We start from the raw sequence: 26,567 nt of genomic DNA, 5'->3' as shown, positions 1-26,567 counted from the left end.
ACAAGGTACATGACAAAACAATTATATGTGTGTGCATGTGTATATGTGTACATATATACGTATATATACATATATATACGTGTATATGTACACATATATGAGTGGTCTCAGAGATACTGGCCAAAGCTGAGTGCTAATGTAAGGGGTCCCAGTTATAAAGATTTTAAGCTGAAGAACCCCATCCCTAGGAAGTTCTCCTATTAGATTTTCTCCCGACTGCCCTCTTTAGTCACACAGATTCAATAAAGAAGTACATTATAGGACATTATAACAAATTGTAAATTGTTAGTATACATTATTATGCACACGAAAGATGCATGTTATAGGAAATTTATTCTGTGATTTCAGATGGTCTTGGATATGACACAAGCCAAATAGAATGCTTGGAGGAGTACTGGGGAATGGCTGAAACTGATGCAAATGACTAGTGATTTGAAATTGGTGCTTATATTTTCAAGTTTTCCTAGTTGCATTTTAAACCTCTAATGCTGTAATCATAGTTATGCGTCAGGCATTTGTAACCCATCGTTTGTCAGGCTATTATCTTTTTTGATGAGGGACAGGCCAAAAGGATGCAGTCGGTTTTCAAAGCTTCCTTGAAGTGGTTTGCTGGAGTACCGTTTCATCGGTGATTAGATTATACCTGCATTACCACAAAATACCATATTGTCTAACTCCTATCCTCCATGTCTTAATTTTTTGTTGTTGTTGTTTTTTTTGTTTTTGTTTTTGAGATGGAGTTTCACTCTACTGCCCAAGTTGGAGTGCAATGGCACGTTCTTGGCTCACTGCAACTTCTGCTTCCTGGGTTCAAACAATTCTTCCACCTTAGCCTCCCGAGTACACCATGCCCAGGTAATTTTTATATTTTTAGTAGACATGGTGTTTTACCATGTTGCCCAGGCTGCTCTCGAACTCCTGACCTCAAGTAATCCTCACGCCTCAGCCTCCCAAAGTGCTGGGATTACAGCCATGAGCCACCGCACTTGGTAATGTCTTAATTTATATGCCACTTTAAGGATATTTATTTTGGACCCTTTAGATTAGGCTAGGTGTCCCAGCGTTGCCTTCTCTTAGTATTTGGGAATCTTCCTTTCATTGCATTAATAATTCTATAATGCAATGGCTGTTTTAAATGCTTTTCTCTTCTAATTGGATTGCAAACTTTGTGAGATCGGTGGTTGCCTAAATCTGGTTCAATTTGTATCATCATCAGTCTTTAGGACAAAGTTGGTATGTGGTAAATACTCAGTGGATGTGTTGGATGCCTGTGTAACTGAACAGCCATGGAGATTTATCTGCATTTATTTTGCATTTATTTATGCATAATTTCTCTGTCCTTTTGTGTTATGAGGCATTTATAAGCATGGGCTGGGTCTTATTTATCTCTACAGCTCTATTACACTAATATAATGATTCATACACAGTGGAAGTTCAAGTATCTGCTGAAAGCATGGTCTGATGGCTCAATAACCACCATAATGTTGGAAAGGCAATGGGCTAGGTTCCAAGGGACCATATTTGTAATCCTGCTTTGACAGAAACTGCTTGTGCTTTGGGAGTAGAAACTTAGTTCTTTCTCACAGTAGACTGCTCTTTTCATCAGATGAGGTGAAAATCCTTATCACAAACAGAAGTGTGGTTGACATAGAAAGGAACACCTACAAGAAAAGCAGCTGGGGCGATATTAAGAGTTCAGTTTAGTAGACTGGTGAAAAAAATGCTGTAATTGTTTTTGTCCACTTGAGGAAAAGCTACAGGAAAGAAAACAGTGGGTCAGTATCTTTCATTCCAAGTTGTCTCCTGAAATCCCTTTGTCATCTTAAAGATAGTTTGATAGGAGAGATAACACACATAGCATTTTAATTCAGGCTGGGCAATATATGAACCCTGTATTGTTGCATAGAGTTTCCAAATATTGTATTAGTGCATTTTCACACTGCCATGAACAACCTGAGACTGGGTAATTTATAAAGAAAGAGGTTTAATTGACTCCCAGTTCCTCATGGCTGAGGAGGCCTCAGGAAATTTACAACGATGGCGGAAGTAGAAGGGGAAGCAAGGCATGTCTTGCATGGCAGCAGGAAAGAGAGAGAGCAAGGAGGAAACTGCCAAACACTTTTTTTTTTTTTTTGAGATAGACTCTCACTCTGTCACCTAGGCTGGAGTGCAGTGGTGTAATCTTGGCTCACCACAACCTCTGCCTCCTGGGTTCAAGTGATTCTCATGCCTCAGCTTCCCGAGTAGCTGGGATTACAGACACCCAGCACCCCACCTGGCTAATTGTTTTTGTTGTTGTTGAGACTGAGTCTCGCTCTGTTGCCCAGGCTGGAGTGCAGTGGTATATTCTCTGCTCACCGCAATCTCCACCTCCTTGGTCCAAACGATTCTTCTGCCTCAGCCTCCTGATCACTGGGATTACAAGCGCAGACCACCGTGCCCAGCTAATTTTTGTATTTTTAGTAGAGATGGGGTTTCAGCATGTTGTTCAGGCTGGTCTCAAACTCCTGACCTCAGGTGATCTGCCCACCTCGGCCTTCCAAAGTGTTGAGATTACAGGCATGAGCCACTGCACCCAGTCTCCAAATACCTTCAAAGTATTAGATTTTGTGAGAACTCTCTCACCATCCTGAGAACAGCATGGGGGAAACCACCCCCATGACCCAATCACCTCCCACCAGGTCCCTCCCTTGACACATGGAAATTACAATTCAGGATGAGATTTGGGTGTGGACACAGAGCCAAACCATATGAAATATTAAAGCCATCTTTTTTATTGCCAGTTTGCAATATCACTATATCTATCTTACTATTATATGTATACATATTTTTGAGAGACAGATAAGTAAGACCTATATCATCTATTGTACAAAATTCATTTCTTAATGTATAATGATACTATAACCAATTCTGTGGGCAATATTTGCCATCTGCTTTATTTCTTTTACTTTTATAAACTTTATTCAAAGTTACTTTGCTCTTGAGAAGAAGCCCCATTGTATTAACGCATTCTTTGAAATGAATCATCAAGTCAAGAGATGAGATTGAAAGAGGTTAGACTTTACCACAGGGACACCCATAATTAAGATGGATATTAAGAGTGATAGCAAGATAATATCTGAACTCTAGTAATATTTAAAACAAACTGGCATTGAGAAAAACCATCTTAAAATATCTTACTCTGTTCAAATAGCTCCTTGGAAAAAATAAATACTACCTTCTCGTGAGACAGCTTACAAACTTGCATTATCAGCTGCACTGCAGAAAATACTACTACATGTTTTTTTTTTGGTCTTGATCTTGTCAGCACATCATTAATTTGCTATTAAACTACCTGCTTTACAAAGTTTATTTTGTAGCACGGCATGGCTTTTTTCTCTCCTTAGTGATCTCATGAGACGACAAATTACTATGTAAGATAACGAATGACTAGAACTTGGCAGATATGATATTTCTGTTGTTTTCCCTGCTTCCATTGAGATGCTGTCGATCCCTAACAGCATTATAAACAGATGGCTAATTGTTACGAAGCTATGTATTGTTAATGCTGAAACTTCCCTACTTCTTGGTAACATATGGTTGAAAAAATCATCTTAGGGCATTTATAAGGATAATGCAAACCCAGGACTAGTTCTTGAGAAGTGGGAGGACATTCTGAGTTATCTGTGAACTTACATCTTATATTTGCATAAGGACAGAACTTTGGTTTCCTAAGAGATAAGAGGAGTTCGGATATAGCCTTATATAGAAGTTTCCCAGGGTTGCTGAAACAAATTACCATAAACTGGGTAGTTTCAAACAAAAGAACTTAATTTTCTCACAGTTCTGGAGACTAAAAGTCCAAAATGCAGGTGCCAGCAGGGCTGTGCTCTCTCTCTGAAGTCTCTAGGGGAGAATATTTCCCTGTATCTTACTAGTTCCTGGTGGTTGCCAGCAATCCTTAATTCCTCTTGGCTTGTACACGTAGCTTTTAGACTCTAACTTTGTCCTCACCTGGCGCCCTCCCTGTGTGGCTATGTCCACATGTCTTTCTTATGAGGATACCAGTCATTGAATTAGGGCCCACTTTACTTCAGTATGGCCTCATCCAAACTTGATTACATCTACAACTCCCAAATAAGGTCACTTTCACAGATTCCAAGAGTTAAGAATTCAACCTATCTTCTTTGGCAGTGACACAATTCAATCTATATACCAGGAATTTGTTAAACAACATCTCAATAACATTCAGTTTTCTTCTTAGTGGAGCTCTTTTGCTCTAAGAAAACAGAAGCTTTAGCACTGGAAAGCTTTATTTCCATGTTGAAAGTATTTTCATTTTGATTAGGCTGGGCGCAGTGGCTCACGCCTGTCATCCCAGCACTTTGGGAGGCCGAGGCAGGCAGATCACCTGAGGTCAGGAGTTGGAGACTAGCCTGGCCAACATGATGAAACCCTGTCTCTACTAAGAATACAAAAGTTAGCTGGGCAATGGTGGCGGGCGCCTGTCATCCCAGATACTCAGGAGGCTGAGGCAGAGAATTGTTTGTACCCAGGAGGTGGAGGTTGCAGTAAGCCGAGATCACGCCACTGCACTCTAGCCTGGGCAGTGAGACTCCAACTCAAAAAAGAAAAAAAAAAGTATTTTCATTTTGATTAACGTCCAATCCTTGTCCTTGAAAGTAATACCTCATCCAGTTCAACATACTTGGGTCTGAAATCAGTGCAAAGTTGATAGTTTTAAAAAGATCATACTGTGTAGTTAGAACTGGAAAGGCTTCACAGAGTCCAGTCTGAAGGGAATTGATATTATCCATGTTCTTGCCGTGACTCACACTATTTTAACAATAGGTACATAATTACTTGCAGCAGAGGCAAATCACTGTTGCTTGAATGTAATTTGTATTAGAGATGTATATTCATATTAGAGATTTATGAATTTTTCTAGTGTTCTGTCTGGCTTTATTTTATTGATGTTTTGTTGTGTCAGAGTTTTATTTCTGAACTTTAGCTTCTAAATGGTAAATGGGCTGTATTTCTTAGAGGCAAATATTCACATCAGTGCTTACGAGGCCTGTTCTCAATCAGCATCAAGAATCAACCGAAAGCAGGACTTCCTCTGACGCCAAGTTCTTGGCCATTTGTTGTCTTGAAAATCCTGACATTACAAAACCAACTCAACAATTTAGTTTTAATAGTTACCAGGTTTATTTTGATGATGAACCTGATTAGTGCCAATTGGTGAGATTTTAGAGTCACATTCATACTAGCTTTATAAGAAGTGCAAAATTTTTTCAAATTGAGTGAATAGCATTTGAAAACTTTTGCCAACAGCCATGTGATATGTAGATATTTAGATGCTCAAATAGCCTTGGAGGAGACCAGAGAAAACCCATTTTAAAAGACTGAATTTCAAACATAGTAAAACAACTAACATTAACATAGATCTTGCACAGAGACAAATGTAAGAATTCCATGTGTTAGAAAAATAACTACTTAATTTGGTTTATGTCAAAAAATACAGGAAACATCCTGATTAACCTTTATGTAATTTTATTTTGGCTACCGACTTTATTTTAATTAAATTAACCAAGATAAAAAGTTCTGACAAATATACCAAGACATTTAGTTTACAACAAAAACTTTGAAAACACAGCCTGGGTTATGGTTATCATTCTGGCCCTAATGTTACCGATAAAGCCTGTCATCTTCTTTGTCCCAGCGTCTGTCTCTCCCTTTCCTGCCTTTCATCACATTTATGTCTGGCTGTGACAAACTTCCCTGGGGAACCCTGAAAAATGGACTGATTCTGTCTCTTGAGACAGATTTCCTTGGGTGAGGGGTACACTCAAATCTGTAGACTTTTAAGGAAGATCTGGATTTTCAAATATTACTGACAAATATTTTCCAAAACCTAACCGCCCCACTCCCCCCGAAATTTCTTGAGTTTTATTATTCCTAGAATTTTAGCTGTTCTGTATGATTACTCCTTTAACAGAAATATTTTCCCTTGGCTATTGCCTGATAAGAAATTAAATTCCAAACTTTCTTTCTAATTTTTGACTTATACGAACAAAATATTTCTAGAGCAGGAAAAAAAAAAAAAGCCAAACTAATTCTAACATAATCAAGGCACTCTTTGTGTCAACAGATAAGTATTGGGCGCTTGAAACATGCAAAGCTTTGCCTTGAGTACTGCACACAGGCTCTTTTTGGTACCATTTTCTCTCTTTCCCTGCTTTCGAACATAGAGGAAGATTCGTGTGCAAGTTATGAGGAGGGTGTTTCGGCATTTCCCCACCCACATTTATTCATTCTATTTTTTCATGAGGAGGGTGAGTTATGATATGAGAAGGGTGATTAGTGAGATAGGAAAAGTGCCAGGGCACGCATGAGTCCTCTGCTTGGCCTATTTCTTTTCTTCAAGTTCTCTTTAGTAGCTGAAAATGCTCATGTAGTGAGTCTGGCCTGGACTCTGGGCCTTATTTTATGTTCGAGACTAGGAAGGTGATTCCAAAATGCAGCCAAGGTCTAGAACTATGGCTGAACAAGAAACCCTATGTGGGCTCCAGGAGGCAGCAGGGTCGGCTGGTTGAAGAACTGAGAAATGTACCTGTTTCTGCGTTGGGTTAGCAAGAAAAAGCATTTATCTTGGTGATCCAGGTGGTCTCCTGGACCTCAAACTAATCAAGCAGAGCTCTGCTCTTGGGCAGAAAAAGCAATTCTTTATTGAGTCAGGAGAGGTTCTCCCAGGGAGTTTAGACTGGGGACACAGTTTCACTTCTGTGGGGCCTTCACAGTCCACGTGGAAAGGGCAAGGCCTTTCACAAAAGGGAGGTGTTCAAATCGACATGGGCAGAACATCTTTTTAGACACCAGAGAGCCAACCTTCAATGTTGCCTCCACCAGAAATGGGAATATAAGTTTTTTTGCAGGGCTGGGCATTAGTGTATGTTTCATCTTTAATATATATTTTTTTCTCACCTAGGATTAAGGGATGGGTACCCAGGGAAAGCTGAATTATGTTGCAATAGGAAAATAGAGAGTAAAAGAGAGTTTTACACTGCAAATTTATTTTATTTATTTGTTTGTTTGTTTGTTTTGCAACTGTACTTATTTATTTATTTTTTAGTAGGGACCGGGTTTCACCATGTTGGCCAGACTGGTCTCAAACTCCTGATCTCAAGTGATCTGTCCGCCTTGGCCTCCCAAAGTGCTGGGATTATAGGTGTGAGCCACCATGCCCGGCCTACACTGTAATTTTAATAGTTAATGTTAATCAAAGCCTAGAGAAGTAACAGCTTTTAAAAAATAAGAGTAGGAGAAGAAGCATCCAGGTAAGATGACACTCAGAGCTCAGTAATCCTAGGTCTGAGAAGAAACAAACACCTGGCAATGTAAGTAACCTCTTGGTGGGAGATTTCTTCCACTTAAGTTCAGGTTCAGAAGCCATGCAGAGACACAAACTGGCCCAGACCAGTTGGCCTCCTGGGAGTCAGAAGATTTTCTCCTTCTCCCCCTTCGTTAGTTTGTTCTTCTTCCCCTAGATACAATTAAATCTCCACCATGACTTTTACACACCAACTAGAGGGTGAATCTACATGACACTCTAGTAGAGTGAGTCTAACAGAAATACAATGTGAGCCACATATGTAATTAAACATTTTCTAGTAATCATGTTAAAAAAGTAAAAAGAAACAGATGAATTTTTAAAAGTCAATTTTCATGTTTTATTTAATCCCGTATATCCAAAACACAATTCTTTCAACATGTAAACAATTATAAATGGGCTATTTTATATTCTCTTTCTTGGGCTGTGTCTTCAAAATTCTTATATAGTTTGTACTGAGAGCATATCTCAATTTGGTCTTTTCATTTTAATGGAATTAATTATTCTAATTAGAAATAACTAATTTATACTTAGGTTCCATGTAGTTTATGGTTGAAAAAGTAGATGCACATACCTGAAATTGTTTCAAGTAGACTTCAAAGTCTTCCAACGGTGAATTGAGAATCAGTTTTTAAATATAATTTTAAATTAATTAAAACACAATGAAAATTCAATTCCTCTGTCACAGTAGCCACATTACAAGGGCTCAACAGTCACATGTGGCTAGGAACCACTGTATTGGATGGTGCAGGGCTATACTGCACTATATATCTGGTTCTGAGAACATAACCTTGAAGTAGGGGCTGGGGAGTTTTATATTTTCTAAATGTTGTGGGTATGCAGTTGATACTGTAATGACTTCATGTATCCTAGCCACTGTTTCAAAAAATAGGGTTTGAAGGGCCTTGTGTTTCACAAGAGAAACACAGTCTGAGCTACTGTTTTGATTTCTGTCTGACACTTGCTTCCATCTCTTTTTCAGCTGGTTCAGCACTCAGAGTGCAGAAGGGGATGATGAATGATCAACTTCTAAATCCTTATGAAGTTAAAAAATATATACTTCTTTGCTTTCAAGAAGCTAGTAATCATTTCCAATAAGTTTGCTATTTCATTGCACATGAGCTTATGTTGTTATTCTTCAAGGTGAAATAACGGCAACTCTTCTCTACCCATAGTCAACTTTCCCTCAGAAAGAGGAAGCACATTTTTATGTTATGAATCCTAGATAGAAGAATTAGCTGGTATAATGGCTGAATTGATGTGGAGGTAGGCACACAAGCTGTCAGCACATAAACATCTTGCACAGTGTGTACAACTGATCTAAACAACTGTTAACTTTCCACTGGCAACAAGCTTGAATTGTTCTCTCTGAATTTCGACTGTCATTTTTAAAAACCGTGAGATAATTTTTCTACAAGATAGTTTAGGTTTTCTAAAAGTAACTTCTAGTCTTACAATCTTTCTACACTAAGTCAGACTTTGCAACTCTCATTCACTTTGCAGCATAAACATGCTCAACAATGTTTTGAGTCTTTGGTATCAGTAAGCACTTTATATAAGCAAATGCTTAATCAGTCAAATTCTAAATTAAGCATAAAAAAGAACGGGAAAAAATATCAAGAGATAAAGGTTAGTATTTATGGATCATCAATGCAAACCAACAGCTAATATAGCCTGTTAAATTTTATGGCAAATGGCTCATCCAGAAATAATTGTGTTAGATTTCAGATTATGAAATGACCGTGCCAACCCAAATTCTAGTGCTCACAGGGCAAAGCAGCTTAATTAGTGCCTTCTAAACAGAAACATCATATATAATCGAGCTTCTAATTTAGATTCCTCTCCTGTAGTATTTGTGAAAATTCAGAAAAGGGTTTTGTTGAAATTTACTTAGTATTTGTAGGAGATAAATAAATAGGATTTTTAAAGCAGTAGTTAATCTACTCAAGAAAACTATTGTTAAGGATTTAAAACACATTACTTTCTACTAACGTACAAATGGGTTGTCTCTATGCTTTAAATTAGGCCGTTTAAGACATTTCCTTAGTAACAGTTCTAGCCATGTCTCTGAATTAGGTCTAGAATTGAATGCAATAAATCTGCACTTCTTTTAAAATACTACTTTGGTAATTTCTAATTCAGACTTGTCTCCTCCCCAGTTAATCTTCACTAGTGAGTTATGATTGAATATAAATGGAGAATGTCAGTCTTGGATAGTGGTGGTGCTACTTAGATACTTCAGAAAATAAGTGACATTAGGAGACAATGAATAGAAAGAAAAGGTGGGGGTAGCACAGCCTTACTGCCATCTGTGACTTAAAAAGACACTTTATTGATAAGCCCTTTCTTCCTGGAGAATTTAAATGTGACACATGAAGTACAATGCTCCTTCCATTTGTGGGCCAACTTTTAATGTTTCCCTGGTCCTACTTGAGCACTGGGTTAAAGGGGTAGGAGTAAGTGGAGAAGAAAAAGAAAAGCAGAGAGAGGATGACAGCAGCAGATCCATAGTCTTATAAAATAATATCTTAAACGTCTAGGTTTCAACCAGCAGAGGATCCATAGTCTCATAAAATAAAATCTAAAATGTCTAGGTTTCAACCAAGAGTCACTCACAATATCAAGGACCAGGAAGATCTCAAAGTGAATGAAAGAAAAAAAAAGAAAATCAATAGGTGTCAACCGTGAGATGACAGAGATGTGAGAATTACCTTGTACAGATTTGAAATTAGCCATTCACTGAGCAGTTACAAACATGCTTGCAATGGATGAAAACTAGAAAATGTAAAAAATGTAATCTTTAAGGAAGCCTTTGTATAGGCTACTCAATCTCAATATTAGAGTGTGAATTTTTTTATTTTAATGTATTTGAAATTTTCAATGGATCTGAAATTTTGTCAAGAGTCGACATTAAGAAGACTTCTAGAGAAAGATGTGTAGCTATGGGTTTTGTCTCATCTAATCATGTTGCTAAGTCACTCATAGATCAAGGAATCAGAACTTTTCAAAACATCCTAACACATTTTTGGAGTGATACAGAAAACTTTTGATTCACACCTCCTCTGTAATTGTAGTTTGCAAAATAGGAAGAGTGGATGGATGGAAATTCTTGGCAATAACAATTAAGGTTGTGGGGCTATAACTAAGAGTACTTGTGATAAGTGTGGCGAGATCTTCTTTGATATATTAATTCACTACATAATTCATGAATTCATGTTGTAAAATGTTCGGCCATGTGATAACAACCTTAGGACCGTGAGGTTGTGCATACCTCTCTTCACACTGGAGTTCCCAAAGACGCAAAGGACTAAAAATTAAGGTCACAATATAGACTTTTTCAAGCAACTATATTTGGGGACCCATGCCAGGATAAGTAGTTCTTATACTATCTACATTTGCTGCTATGCAGCCAAGGAATACAGTGATTTTTTTAAAACAAATCAGAAAAATCATTTATTATTATTATTATTCTTTATTAAAGTTCTAGGGTACATGTGCACAATGTGCAGGTTTGTTACACATGTGCCATGTTGGTGTGCTGTACCCATTAACTCGTCATTTACATTAGGTATGTCTCCTAATGCTATTCTTCCCCCCTCCCCCTACCCCACGACAGGCCCCGTTGTGTGATGTTCCCCTTCCTGTGTCCAAGTGTTCTCATTGTTCAATTCCCACCTATGAGTGAGAACATATGGTGTTTGGTTTTTTGTCCTTGCGATAGTTTGCTGAGAATGATGGTTTCCAGCTTCATCCATTTCCCTACAAAGGATATGAACTCATCCTTTTTTATGGCTGCATAGTACTCCATGGTGTATATATGCCACGTTTTCTTAATCCAGTCTATCATTGATGGACATTTGGATTGGTTCCAAGTCTCTGCTATTGTGAATAGTGCCGCAATAAACATACGTGTGCCTGTGTCTTTATAGCAGCATGATGTATGATCCTTTGGGTATATACCCAGTAATGGGATGGCTGGGTCAAATGGTATTTCTAGTTCTAGATCCTTAAGGAATCACCAGACTGTCTTCCACAATGGTTGAACTAGTTTACAGTCCCACCAATAGTGTAAAAGTGTTCCTATTTCTCCACATCCTCTCCAGCACCTGTAGTTTCCTGACTTTTTAATGATCGCCATTCTAACTGGTGTGAGGTGGTATCTCATTGTGGTTTTGATTTGCATTTCTCTGATGGCCAGTGATGGTGAGCATTTTTTCATGTGTCTGTTGGCTGCATAAATGTCTTCTTTTGAGAAGTGTCTGTTCATGTCCTTCGCCCACTTTTTGATGGGGTTGTTTGTTTTTTTCTTGTAAATTTGTTTGAGTTCTTTGTAGATTCTGGATATTAGCCCTTTGTCAGATGAGTAGGTTGTGAAAATTTTCTCCCATTTTGTAGGTTGCCTGTTCACTCTGATGGTAGTTTCTTTTGCTGTGCAGAAGCTCTTTAGTTTAATTAGATCCCATTTGTCTATTTTGGCTTTTGTTGCCATTGCTTTTGGTGTTTTAGACATGAAGTCCTTGCCCATGCCTATGTCCTGAATGGTATTGCCTAGGTTTTCTTCTAGGGTTTTTATGGTTTTAGGTCTAACGTTTAAGTCTTTAATCCATCTTGAATTAATTTTTGTATAAGGTGTAAGGAAGGGATCCAGTTTCAGCTTTCTACATATGGCTAGCCAGTTTTCCCAGCACCATTTATTAAACAGGGAATCTTTTCCCCATTGCTTGTTTTTGTGAGGTTTGTCAAAGATCAGATAGTTGTAGATATGCGGCATTATTTCTGAGGGCTCTGTTCTGTTCCATTGGTCTATATCTCTGTTTTGGTACCAGTACCATGCTGTTTTGGTTACTGTAGCCTTGTAGTATAGTTTGAAGTCAGGTAGCGTGATGCCTCCAGCCTGGTTCTTTTGGCTTAGGATTGACTTGGCAATGTGGGCTCTTTTTTGGTTCCATATGAACTTTGAAGTAGTTTTTTCCAATTCTGTGAAGAAAGTCATTGGTAGCTTGATGGGGATGGCATTGAATCTGTAAGTTACCTTGGGCAGAATGGCCATTTTCATGATATTGATTCTTCCTATCCATGAACATGGAATGTTCTTCCATTTGTTTGTGTCCTCTTTTATTTCGCTGAGCAGTGGTTTGTAGTTCTCCTTGAGGAGGTCCTTCACATCCCTTGTAAGTTGGATTCCTAAGTATTTTACCTTCTTTGAAGCATTTATTATTTTTTGAAGATTTTTACCAAAAAGCATTTGAAAGTAGAAACATTTCTTTTTGCTCAAGTAAGGGTTAATCTTGAATGGTCTTAAAATGTTGCCTCTTTCCAGAAAAGGATCTTCCCCAGTGATACATATAATTAAGTTGTGCTTGAAGGCTGAAGCAGCCTGTAAGCTAGATACTGAAGTCTCAGCTAGTTATTTCTTCTCCCATCCACGTACTAACCAAACCGACCCTGCTTAGCTTCCGAGATCAGGCACATTCGGGATGGTAAGGCCATAGACAGGTTGCCTCTTCCATTTTTGGTTTGTGTCCATTTCACCTGCACATCCATCCCAATGCCCAACGTGCCTATTGCTAAAAAGGACTCAAGTGAAAGTGATGGCAATCTCAGCTGCCTCAAATGTGGCCTTGGTGATGGACAGGGCGTGGCTGGGTCCACAGAGTCCCTGGCCTGCTCACAGGTGTGCAGGGCTGGAGAACAGCTTTTTCAGGAAATGTCCAAGCTGATAGAACAGGCAGGAGGAACAGGTTTCTTTGCATATTTCTACTGTACAATTGGGTGTCCTGTGGATACTTATCAAAATAAAGATGTGATTAATCTTAAATTCTCTGGGTCTAAATTGATAATGCTGCCTAGGATATTTACGTAATGACAAGATTACTTCAGGAGGGGACAGATAAGATGACCTCAGATGAGGACAGTCAGAAGTACAATCCTGACTCTTATTCAGCAAACCAAGAATAGTTGTAGTGAAACAGGTTATGTTCTAAAAGTCTACACTCCTGTTACCTCAAAGATGATTAATTTGTTTTTCCCTATAAACAATGATGCTGAGAAATGAAAATACTCAATCTGTTGGTATATTAACATTCATAATTGTGTTTATTGAAACACATGGTCATTTACTTGATGAAAATGTAATATTGGCCTTGAGATATTTTCGTCTGTGCAGATTGTCATAATGATATTACTATATTATGCTAATGGTCACTTTACAAAAATGAAACTTATAAAATGGCAACAGAATGTTGCTGTTTTATGCCATTTTTCCAGTAGAATCTCAATGATATATTAAATCAATCATATTTACTATACTTCTAGGAGAAATTTTACTGAACAATTATCATCCTGATTTAATATACTTTTCAGAGTACGTAGCTGGAGCCTGGCGTAACTGATGTGAGTTACAGAATCTCTAATATGGAGATGTTAAGGCTTTTTCGACTCTGATCTCACTATTTGAGAAAAACAAACAAAATTAAAATTCCTCCCAAACTGTCAACAATACAGTTATTCATTGAGAGGTTTGGTCTTTTGTGTATGAATCGTGATTCGTAAATTCTATTCTATGAATTTTTGTTCTGTTGTATTTAAGCTTTCTCTCTGTTTCTGTAATTTGGAACTATTTCAGGAAATTAAATATTGAGTTTTTTTTTTTTTTTACCATTAACTAAAGTTTGAAGCCCAAATGCCTTTTAAAATTCAGACAGGCCAAATTTTTAGCAGAAAAAGATACTTGAAATGCAAATGAAATATTTAAATCTAAATATAAAAGCTATTTTTAAATGGCTGAAATTATTCTCTTCCCCCTTTTTCTCAGAGCTGCATATACTTATAGCAGTTATTAAATGAAAACTTAAAATACATCGAATTACAAATTATATTATTAACATAGAATATGTGGAAATAAATATAACACTCCGTGATTCACAGAACTGGCTGTACTATCTATCTTATGCATCTGTAACAAATTGTCTCTATCAAAATTTCTTAGTCTGTAAGAGACTAATTGCTTATATGTGTCTTGTTCTTCATGAAGTTTAGGGATAATGCTCTCCCCTAATCACACAGTTGTTACTCACTACCTATGTGACCTTTGGTAAAGTATTTCACCTGGGTGTTAATTTCCTTATCCGCAAAATGGGAATAATCATGTATCTACTTTTTGTGGTTGTGAAGAGCAAATGAATTATGCATATAAAATATTAAGTACCTGTGTAACACACATGAAGCGAAACATATGTGTTTATTTTTAATGATAATAAACAATTAATGGCAACTTTGACCAATATAACCTGTGTATCATAATTTTTACTTTCTGAATTCAGTTTGGTTTATAATTTAAAATCTACCATTTTGTTAAATGTATGATATTTTAGTGATTTTAAGGTTGGTGATTTCTTAAAAGAAAGTACACATTATTCTATGGATTAGTAGGAATTTCATTTCTCTTATATTGTCATTGAAGCCAAATATTTAAAAAATATAATTTATCAACACATAAAAATTCCATTTATACTTCATATTTATGTATAAATACTATTTTTGCATTCTTCAACATTTCAGATGTATTGACACATTCTTGCTTTAATTTGAATTATTCCCATTTGGGACTTGTTCAAACAACCTCTTAATCAAAACCTGGATGACCTATTCATATCCTTTAGCAGGGCCTGAATATCCTGTGTTCCTCATGAGCTAGAAATGTGAAGAACTTTATGAAATAGGTAGCATAGGTTTTTTTTTTTTTTTTTTTGCAAAACAGAGTCTATGAAAATTGCGCTTTGCCCCAAATTGTTAATTGCCTTTGCACACCTTGTAGCACCTGTAGCTGGGGAGTCTCTTTATGACTGAGATCTCAGTCTCAATCTTTCCCTCACAGGAGGTGCTCATGACATTTTATCTAGTCAGTTCTCATATAAAGGACTTGCCTTAGATACTGACAAAAGCCTGAAAGAAAACAGAGGTTTTGGCAAATGCTGTGATAGTGTGTTTGTTGGCGACTACCTCTCTCAACACTGTCAAAGATTCAGATTGTAAAAAATATCCACACATACAACTTTTTCTGTTATCCTTATATGGACTCAGAAAATAAAGCAAAGAAATGAGGCAATTTTCTGAACAATCAGGCAAGAAAAATGGCCTCAATTACTCATTTTGCCTCTCTGTCTCACTTATCTAGACATTGCTTGGGGGCAGGGGGTGAAAATTTACTACAGTTTTCTAATACATTGATTACTTTAAAAACTAATATTTTTTGACAATTTGCTGAAAGAATCTTTGCTGAAGGCCTAATTGAATTTGAAGCTGGAGGTAGTGGCTATTTTTATTTATTACACCATGAAGTCACCCAGATTATGCTTAACCAACTTTACAAGTAAATTTTCTGAGTTCAAGAGTTTGATTTTTTTTTTCCATAAAGTCATGAGGGCTAATTTCCAAGTGGATTTTGGACAAGATTTATGATTCTACTTTCTGATCATCCAAACCAAGAATCTAGATCCCATTCTAGACAAGGTCTTAGAGACGTGATGTGAGTACCTTTCTAACTTCGCTTTCCTTTCTGTCCCCATGAATCACTTCTCTTCTGGATTACATTCAGTTCTTTCAGATTCATTCTGATCTCCATTCGATCCTTCCTTTCCACTGTGATCAGAGTGATTTATCTTAAGCACAAATTAGCCCATGTCCACTCCTACTTAAGATCCTTTGATTCCGCACAAGTGCTTTCAGGATGAAATTCCAAACTCCCCAGTACAACACAAGAAACCCCCTGTGTAAGAGCAGGGTTGTACTTTCTCTCCTATCTCCCTCCCAGGCACTCTCCTAGAGCTACCTGGACACGCTGCAGTAACTCAGATGCCCCCAACTGCAGATAGACTCCTTGCTGTGCCCCCACCAGTGGTTGCTAACTGGGATGATGCTGCATTCCAGGGGAGATTTTTTGCAATGTCAGGTGACATTTTGTTTTTGTTTTTTTAATTTTTAAATTTTTATAGATTTAGGGGGTAAAAGTGCAGTATTGTTATACAGATATATTGTATAGTGGGGAAGTCTGGGCTTTTAGGATAACTATCACCCAAATAGTGTACATTGTACCCATTAGATAATTTCTCATTCCCCCTCCCACCCTCCTCCCTTTCTGAGCCTCCAGTGTCTATTATTCCACGCTCTATGACCATATGTGCACATCATTTAGCTCCCACTTATAAGTGAGAACATGAGGTATTTGGCTTTCTGCCTCTGAGTTATTTCATTTAACACAAGGACCTCCGGTTCCATTCATGTTCATCCAAAAGACATGATTTCATTTTTGTTTATGGCCGAGTAGTATTCCATGGTATATATGCGTGTGTGTGTGTGTGTGTGTATACATATATATACATGGTACACACACACACATATATATACACACACGCACATATATACACCACATTGTCTTTATCCAATTATCCATTAGACACTTAGGTTGATTCTGTATCTTGTGAATAGTGCTGCAATAAGCATACAAGTGCAGGCATCTTTTTTATATAATGATTTCTTTTCTTCTGAGTAGATACCCAGTAGTAGGATTGCTATATCAGACTGTAGTTCTATTTTCAGTTCATTGAGAAATCTTCAGGAGACATTTTGGTTGTAACACTGGCACCTCATGGACAGAGGCCAGGGATGCTGTTAAGATCCTAAAACACACAGGACAGCCCCCAACGGCAAAGAATTATTCTGTGAAAAATGTCAAAAATGAGAAACCCTGCCCTAAAACAACCTTGATGGCTTTCTTTACTCACTTTCTCCTACTCTTTAAGACTCAGCTCAAGAGTGACTGCCTCTGGAAATGTTCCTTTACTGCCACCCAGCCTCACTGTGATTTACCTCTCATTACTGTTCTTGTTATCTTCTTTTTCTCTTCTATAGATTAAAACATATTTTAAAATACAATCTTTGTTATCTATTAGGTACCTGTGATGGTTAATACTGAGTGTCAACTTGATTGGATTGAAGGATGCAAAGTATTGTTCCTGGGTATGTCTGTGAGGGTGTTGCCAAAGGACTCTAACATTTGAGTCAATGGACTGGAGAAGGCAGATCCACCCTCAATCTGGGTGGATACAATCTAATCACCTGCCAGAGTGGCCAAAATAAAAGCAGTCAGAAGAACGTGGAAAGACTAGACTGGTTTAGTCTTCTGGTCTATATTTTTCTCTCGTGCAGGCTACTTCCTGCCCTTGAACATCGGACCCAAAGTTCTTTAGCTTTGGGACTTGGACTTGCTTCCTTGCCCCTCAGCTTGCAGGTGGCCTATTGTGGGACCTCACCTTGTGATTGTGTGAGACAATACTCTTAATAAATTCCCTTTATATATATGTCTATCTTATTAGTTCTGTCCCTCTAGAGAACCCTGACTAATACAGATTTTGGTACAAGTAGAGTGCAGCCCTACTGAGAAGATACCAAAAAATGTGGAAGCAATTTTGGAACTGGGTAACAGGCAGAGGTTGGAATAGTTTGGAGGGCTCAGAAGAAGACAGGAAAATGTGGGAAAGTTTGGAACTCCCTAGAGACTTGTTGAATGGCTTTGACCAAAATGCTGATAATGATATGGACAATGAAATCCAGGCAGAGATAGTCTCAGATGGAATGAGGAACTTGTTGGGAACTGGAGCAAAGGTGATTCTTTTTATGCTTTAGCAAAGAGACTGACAGCATTTTGCCCCTGCCATAGAGATTTGTGGAACTTTGCACTTGAGAGAGATGATTCAGGGTATCTGGCAGAAGAAATATCTAAGCAGAAAAACATTGAAGAGGTGACTTGGGTGCTCTTAAAGGCATTCAGTTTAAAAAGAGAATCAGAATATAAAAGTTTGGAAAATTTGCAGCCTGACAATGTGATAGAAAAGAAAAATCCTATTTTCTGAGGAGATATTCAAGCTGGCTGCCGAGTTGTTCACCAAGACTATGGGGAAAATGTCTCCAGGACATGTAAGAGACCTTTGTGGCAGTCCCTCCCATCACAGGCCCAGAGGCCTAAAAGAGAAAAATGGTTTCGTGGGGTGGCCCCAGGGTCCCTGTGCGGTATGCAGTCTAGGGAATTGGTGTCCTGCATCCCAGCTGCTCCAGGTGTGACTAAAAGGGGTCAAGGTACAGATTGAGCCATGGTTTCAGAGGGTGCAAGCCCCAAGTCCTGGCAGCTTCCACATGGTATTGAGCCTGAAGGCATACAGAAGTCAATTACTGAGGTTTGAGACCCTCCACCTAGATTTCAGAAGATGTATGGAAATGCCTGGATGTCCAGGCAGAAATTTGCTGCAGGGGCAGGGTGCTCATGGAGAACTACCATGCACCTGGAAGAGCTGTAGACACCCAATGCCAGCCCATGAAAGCAGTCAGGAGGGAGGCTGTACCCTGCAAAGCCACAGGGGCAGAGCTGCCCAAGGCTGTGAGAGCCCACCATAAGTGTGACCTGGATGTGAGACCTGGAGTCAAAGGAGATCTTTTTGGAGCTTTAAGATTTGACTGCCCTGCTGGATTTTGGACTTGCGTAGGGCCTTTAGCTTCTTCAGTTTGGCCAATTTCTCTGATTTGGAATGGGTGTATTTATCTAATGCCTGCACCCCCATTGTATCTAGGGTGTAACTAACTTGCTTTTGGTTTTACTGGCTCACAGGCAGAAGGGACTTGTATTGTCTCAGATGAGACTTTGGACTGTGGACTTCTGAGTTAATGCTGAAATGAGTTAAGACTTTGGGGGACTGTCGGGAAGGCATAATTGGTTTTGAAATGAGAGGACAAGAGATTTGGGAGGGGCCGGGGTGGAATGATATGGTTTGGCTGTGTCCCCACCCAAATCTCAACTTGAATTGTAGCTCCCACAATTCCCATGTGTTGTGGGAGGGACCCAGTGGGAGGTAACTGAATCATGGAGGTGGATCTTTCCTGTGCTAGTCTCGTGATAGTGAATAAGTCTCATGAATCTTGATGGTTTTATAAAGGGAAGTTTCCCTGCACAAGCTCTCTTCTCTTGTCTGCCACCATGTGAGACATGACTTTCACCTTCTGCCATGATTGTGGGGCCTCCCCAGCAACATGGAACTGTGAGTCCATTAAACCTCTTTCTTCTGTAAATTGCCCAGTCTCGGATATGTCTTTATTAGCAGCATGAAAATGGACTAATACAGTACCCAACATGCTTATTGATTATACAAATGAATAATACTAATTAGGGCAAATTGGCCTATCCATGAACTCTGATGGCATGGTGAAATGTAACAGGTTTGAGTCCCTTTTAGCTATGCTTACTTATTTATGAATTGCCTTTGGGACAGAGCAGAACTTTCATGAATTCATTTAGAAACTCAGAGGAGAAAAATTAAGACATTACTAAAATAAGTTAATTTTCGAATTATGATTATGTACAGATTTTTCTACAATTTCAATTTTAAATTTTGGAAACAGAACAGCTATAAGTGTGAATAACAGACAAGAGCTCCATCCAAGGCTAAATACTATCACTCACTTATTTTCCAAATGTTTATGAGTGGCTGCTATATGCCAGGCATCATGCTACCCATGAAATGTCATGATGAGCAAAACGTCCTGTGCCTGCCCTCAGAGAGTGACAGTCCAGTGGGAAAGACAGACAATCCAGAAATATTATAAATGAAAAATTACAAACAGTGATCATGACTGTGAAGAAGAGGGAAAGGGTGTTAGGAGAGTTTACAAAGATGGTGTATGTGTGGGGCTGATCTATTATAAAGGGGCAGGAGGGCTTCCCGTAGAGTTGCACTTTGGAGCTGATTTAGACTGGGGAGGTGGTGCAGGGTTGGGGAGGAGTGTGCCAGCCAAAGGAGGAGCATATAGAAGCCTGAAGTGAGAAGGGTCCTAGCATGTTCTGGAACCAAAGAGAAGACCGGTGTGGCTGGAATACTGGGGGAAGGGGAAGGCTGGGAGGACACGGGGCTGGGGAGGTGGACAGAGCCTTTTATATAATATTAAATGTTGACAGAGTCTTTAGGCTAAAAAAATTTAGGGGAGCCGTTATGTGTGTAATTATTCCTACCTGAAAAGTTCAAAGTACTGTTATTTGAGCTATATTTTGTTAAAATCAACAATGACAACAACAAACCACTGGGACAACAAAAATTTCTTCCTGGATTGCTTTTTAGATTGGGTGTTTTCATAGTTGTATTAGTTTCCTAAAACTGCTGTAACAACTGACCACAAACTTGATGGCTTACAACCACAGCATGTACTCGCTCACAGCTCTGGAGGCCAGAAATCCACAATGGAGGCCAGAAATCCACAATGGAGGCCTCAGCAGGTGCACTCCCTCTGCAGCTCCAGGGGAGGAGGTTTGTTGCCTCTTCCAGCTTCTCGTGGCTCCTGGCATTCTTGGTCTTGTGACCACAGAACTTCAATCTCCTCCTCTCTCTTCACATGGGTCTTCACATGAGCTGCTTCTCTGTGTGTCAAAGCTCTCCTTTCTCTCATGAGGACTCCAGTCAGTGGATTTAGAGTAGATTTCTAAGTCCAGGATGATCTTAATCTGCAGATCCTTAGCTGCATTACATCTGCACAAACCCTGTTTCCAAGTAAGGTCATATTCACAGGTACTGGGGTGAGAACTTGGACATATCTTTTTGGGGCACACAGTTGAAGTCACTACAATAATGTTGATTTCAAATCATTATTATTACTAGATTACACCTGAGCATTATTGCTGTGTTATTTCTTAGAGTATTCACCTCAATACTCCTCATCCATTCACTACCACTAAAGATGACAGGCGCACAGAGAAGCAAGCAGTACACTGATTTGGACATGGGACTCAGCCTGGCTTGGCCACTATCTTGGCCACTATCTGCTGTGTGGCACTTAACTCCTGCAAGCCTCATTTCTTCACCCTTAAAATGAGGAGTGACAATTTACCTTTACATATATTATAGGCTTTACATGTTTTCTATGAATCTACAACTTCATGACTCGATTCACAGCTCTGCTCACTTTTTCTTGACCATGCTGACATTTTGGCCTCTGGTCCTCCTTCTTTAAAATATTTTAATCCTTTTCTGAGTCAGTGGTGATGGTGGTGGTGGGGCCTTCCCTGACATTTGTAGCTGGATTCCTACTCCAAGTCCTCGCATAGAGAGAAACGGTTTTATAGGGGAATGTTTCATTGGAGATGAAACAATGATACTTTGGTAGCTGGGGCAATTCTTTTTTTATCCTTATTGGAGGATCATTCCCCAGGTGAAGTTTATTTAGCACTTGTCATTAAAGAAACGTGAGTTGGTTAGAAGCCAGTGTGAGCAAGTAGAGAGAAAGAAAGTTTCTGATTCAGTTGAATTATAATAAAATAAGCACCTCTGTACAGTTTAAGATAAACCCAACTGAACTGAATGTTATTTATGTAAGCTAAAACCTTTATTAACTTGACAGCAGCATTATTATTAGGCAAAGTGTGATATAACATAGATACAGACTCAAAATGGACACAAATGATGCCCATTGTATTTATTTATGACAAAAATTAGTCAGAATTGTAAGTACTGGTGATGTTAGGTTTTCTATTGAAAGTGATTCTTTCTCCATACGTCTGGGGTTTGAGTTCATGTAGCCACCAAACTCTGCCAGAGTTTAATGAGGATCTCAAAGGTGGGAGATGGATACATTTGGTCGATGTAGGTGTCTATGAAAGCCCCAGAAACATTAGTCTGTCAGAGGACCAAAGGGAAAGAAATAATTGAAAAGGAGATATAAAAGGAGAAGAAAGACAGCTATTAAAAAGTTGAATTCTAGTAGAATTACGAGGGTATTTTTACAGCACTCTGTATTTTTAGATGGCTTCCTCCATAGACCCCAACACAAAATGCATCACAGAAAAGTACAAAAGAGCAATAGTCCTTCTTATGAGATTCTGTTCATAGGAAAAGAAAAAGAAGATTTAGCCAGCAGCAGGAATTTGTTCCACCTCGCTTTAAATGGAAATCACTTTTAAAGCAGTTATGGAAAAATTTAGCTGGGTTCCCAAACAATATAACATGTTCTGTGCAAAGTCCGATTCACGAAGCTTCTGCCAGCAAATCATTATTCTTGCGCTACAAGAAAAAGGGTGTATTGTTCCCTGTTACAGGAGAGCTAGGGAAAAAGAACATGATAGTCAGCAGAGGAGCTAAAGAGACTTGATTTATAGATTATATTGACTCACTAGTGTGGAAAGAAAAAGTAACCCCTATCTAATCTTTCAATTCTTCCTTTGAGGCATCTTTCAGATGTGTACCTTCCTTTCCATGACTTCTGAATCTGTCTTCATGCCGTCCCCTCCCTCTTGTTTCCCTGCGTTGCCATCATAGTCCCTCACTCCCCAGCTGGGGTACCAGATATCTCTGTCTGTGACACTCAGGCCCATTTCTACCTCATTCTAGGATCTCTCCTACAGCACAGGGACGGGCAGTGTAGGAACTACATTTCCCAGAATCCCTTGCCAAACCGAGCTTTGTTTTGGATGCGACCAGTAAGAAGCCCCTGTGGGAGATTTGGATGGCAGAGAAGTGTGTATTGGGGCAGTGGCCTGCTGACATGCAGAGTTTGGAACCTAAAGGGTTTTTAGCAGCCTTTAGAAGTTCACCAATAGATACCGAAGGCTGCTGTGACCTGTGGGGAAGATTTCTTGAGTTTCTGACCTGCCTGGAGGCAATGTCTAATCCTTCGGTAGCCATTAGAGAAGCTGAGGCCAGCAGTGACTGGCCTTCCTCAACCTCAGGACTCCTTTCCGTCACTCTCATAAGCACACAGTGACCCATATCAGATCCTTCCTTCCTTGGAGCCCGAGAGAAGGTTCTATTTTCCTGATTGCTTACATCATTGCTCTCTGGAGCTCGGAAATTATCTATCACAGCTCCTTATTTTATGGATGAAGCTCAGAGAGATTAAGTGACTTGCTCAAGATCACGCAGCTCCTTAATTATGGAACCAAGCCTGGAATCTCTATCTCCTAACTTCCAGGCTGGCGCTAATTTGTATTGTTTCATGCCTCTGTAGATTTGTATACCATCTCCTCATGTTCCCGCATTTTTTTATACCCCTATTTTGTTGTATCTACGATGCCAGCAGTTATCATTGTTTCATGAAAAAAAAAAAAAACCTAAGAAAAATACCACCAAATAAATGGACTCAGTAAATTTTAATCACTGGAAAATTTTATGCTTGCCGAAAGAACTCTTTTCAGCTTGATTATAAATTTTTAAATTATTTATTGCATATACACAAAAAATAAAATATAAGCAAAATAAATTGGGTGAGATATTTCTGAAACTTCCTTTCATGTAGAGTCTCACTCTTTGAATCATTTCTTGACTCAGAGTTATTAAGCCTAATTACATATAATTCTGTATAAATAATATATATTAAATATATTATGTATACAGATAATGGATCTATATTATAGAATAAATATACATAACTATATATAATTAAATTACATAGTTAATATATAATTAAATGTATAATTTAATTAAATGTTTACATATAATTAAATTATAAAATATTTATTAAAAAATATGAAAACAATATATTGAAATATAACATAAAAATATAATATATTGAAATATAATTTTATATATTGCAATATATAAAAATATAAACATAATATATTGAAATATAATTCAATATATTATATTGAAATATAATTCAATATAATATATTGAAATATAAAAATATAATATATTGAAATATAAAAATATATTGAAATATATTTCAATATATTTCAATTCAATATAATTCAATGAATTATATTGAAATATAATATATTGAAATATAAAAATATAATATATTGAAATATAATTAAATATAATTAAAATAAAATATAAGCAAAGTAAATTGGGTGAGATATTTCTGAAAATTCCTTTCATGTAGAGTTTGACTCTTTGAATCATGTTTTTGACTCAGAGTTATTAAGCCTAATTATATATAATTCTGTATAAATAATATATATTAAATATATTATGTATAAATATAGATAATGGATCTATATTATATAATAAATATATAAACATATATAATTAAATGACATAGTTAATATATAATTAAATGTATAATTTAATTAAATGTTTATATAATTAAATTATATATTTATTTAAAAATATAAAAATATAATTATATGCTTATAAAATTATATAATTTTATATATATAACAGTTTTAAAATATAAATTTCCATGCCATCAAGCGATAAGATGAGGTAATATTTCCTTAAAAAATGTTAACTTTAGTTTTAATTTTGTGGGTACATTGTAGGTGTATATATTCATGGGGTACATGAGATATTTTGGTGCAGGTATGCAATGTGTAATAATCACATCATGGAAAATTGGGTATCAATTCCCTGAAGCATTTATCCTTTGTGTTACAAAGAAATATGGAATCTCTATGAATTTATGTGTCATTCTCTTGCAGGGGCCTTGCTGATCTTCCCTGTATTGTTCCAGTGTTAGCATATGAGCTGCCAAAGCAAGTGCAATGTAACATTTAAATCTGTTAAGCAACTAAAATGCTGTGGTGCTAGACTCTTAAGTCATTTGGCATGACATAGAACTAGACTTCTTTTTTTACTTTTGCTTCCTGTATGTTAAACATATATAATACACTGTCTCACCCATCGTCTTTCAAAACAAGTAGTTCCTAGGAATAATAAGAGTGGTCTGTAATTGTCTCTGAGGTTTTCTTGCAAGATGCTGACATGTGTCTTACACGTTGTTCTCCTACATGCAAGCATTGTTTGTGACATCACAACTGCCACCTGGCTGAAGGTAACTACAAGATGTCATAGATTCTAAGATGCATCCCAATTTCAGAAATATTACAATGAAAAAAATCATGTGTCACAAAATTTATTCAATTTTTAGTTCTGTTCTGTTCATTTCTGTGTCTTCAGTAAGAGTGTATGCATTTTCCAGGTATAGTTAGTAGCATATAATTATTTTTAGTGTCTCAGAATATAGGCGTACTTGGGGATTATTAAAATATGGTTTTTCCTTAAACTGAAACATCTATCTTGTGTATTCATAATGCTATTGTTTTAATGTAATTAATCACTATAATTTATGATTAATTTAATGTCTTTAAGGCATAACATATACAGCTTTAATTCATGTTTGGACCCAACAATCATTTATTGTTCTCATATTACTAGGCATATTTGCATCTCAGGAGATTATTAACTCTCATACTTAATAAGAATTCCTCTAACTTGAAAACTCAAAGATTAAGATTTCTGTGATATCTATGTATAGATAGCAAGGCTATGGTAATAGAATTGGTAAAATCTTGTTTTGTTTGAGAAAAATAAGGCAGAAAACAAAATTTACTTCTTTGAGAGGATACACTTGCCATCTCTTCTGTTTCTTAGAAAATGGGTTTTCACCATGCTTATTCATAACCAGTACCTGCTTCTTGAACATTTGGCTGAGAAGAAAAAGTAGCGTAGCAGTCAGCAGGAACTTGCTAATACAAGAGAATGCTTGCTGTATGGAATGAAGTAATGCATACAGAGCATGGCACCTGGCAGATGTGTTTCCATCTGTTGCTCAGACTTTTGTCTTATTTTCCCTCCAACCAATTATATGGTCTTTCCATGCTTGGCAAATAGTAGGCAGTCAATGAATGATAAGTTCCTTCTATTTCCTGCTCTTGCTCCAAAGTTAAAGCAGGGCAAATACTTGGGCTGAAATGATTTTCCCTTCTTTACAGCTTGCCTACAGTTTTGAAGAAAGTAGATGTAGTGGACTGAATGTTTATGTGACCCCCACCAAATTAATATGCTGAAATCTTAACACCCAAAGTGATGTTACAAAGTGGGGCCTTTTGGGGGGAAGTAGGTCATGAGATGCAGAGCCTTTACATATGGTATTAGTGCCGCTATACAAGAGGCCCCAGAGAGTGCATTTTCCCCTCTGCCATGAAAAGTCACAGCTAGAAAGAGCCATCTATGAACAGAAAACTCCCCCTCACCAGACACCAGATCCCCCAGTACCTTGGCAGCTCTTGGACTTCCCAGCCTCCAGAGCTATGAGGAATGAATTCCTGTTGTTTCTAAGCCACCTAGTTTATGTTTTTTTTTAAAATAGCAACCCAAATGGACTGAGACAGTATGTACTCCAAGTCACTCACAATCTCAGATTCACATATGTATTGAATGCCCCATGGAAA

General features: G+C 37.7%; 1 protein-coding gene and 1 non-coding gene across 2 annotated transcripts in view; both read right to left on the bottom strand.

The window, feature by feature from the left end:
* Nucleotides 1–26,567, bottom strand: part of CNTNAP2 (contactin associated protein 2) — a 2,266,356-nt gene that overhangs the window by 555,559 nt on the left and 1,684,230 nt on the right.
* Nucleotides 24,770–24,873, bottom strand: LOC112134433 (U6 spliceosomal RNA). Its single transcript, XR_002915866.1, has one exon. It is a non-coding gene; the product is annotated as a U6 spliceosomal RNA (small nuclear RNA).

The sequence above is a fragment of the Pongo abelii genome, chromosome 6, assembly GCF_028885655.2.
Source record: "Pongo abelii isolate AG06213 chromosome 6, NHGRI_mPonAbe1-v2.0_pri, whole genome shotgun sequence".
Taxonomy (NCBI): Eukaryota; Metazoa; Chordata; class Mammalia; order Primates; family Hominidae; genus Pongo; species Pongo abelii.
Note: the sequence above shows the minus strand (reverse complement) of the source record. Positions and strands in the feature narration are given on the sequence as shown.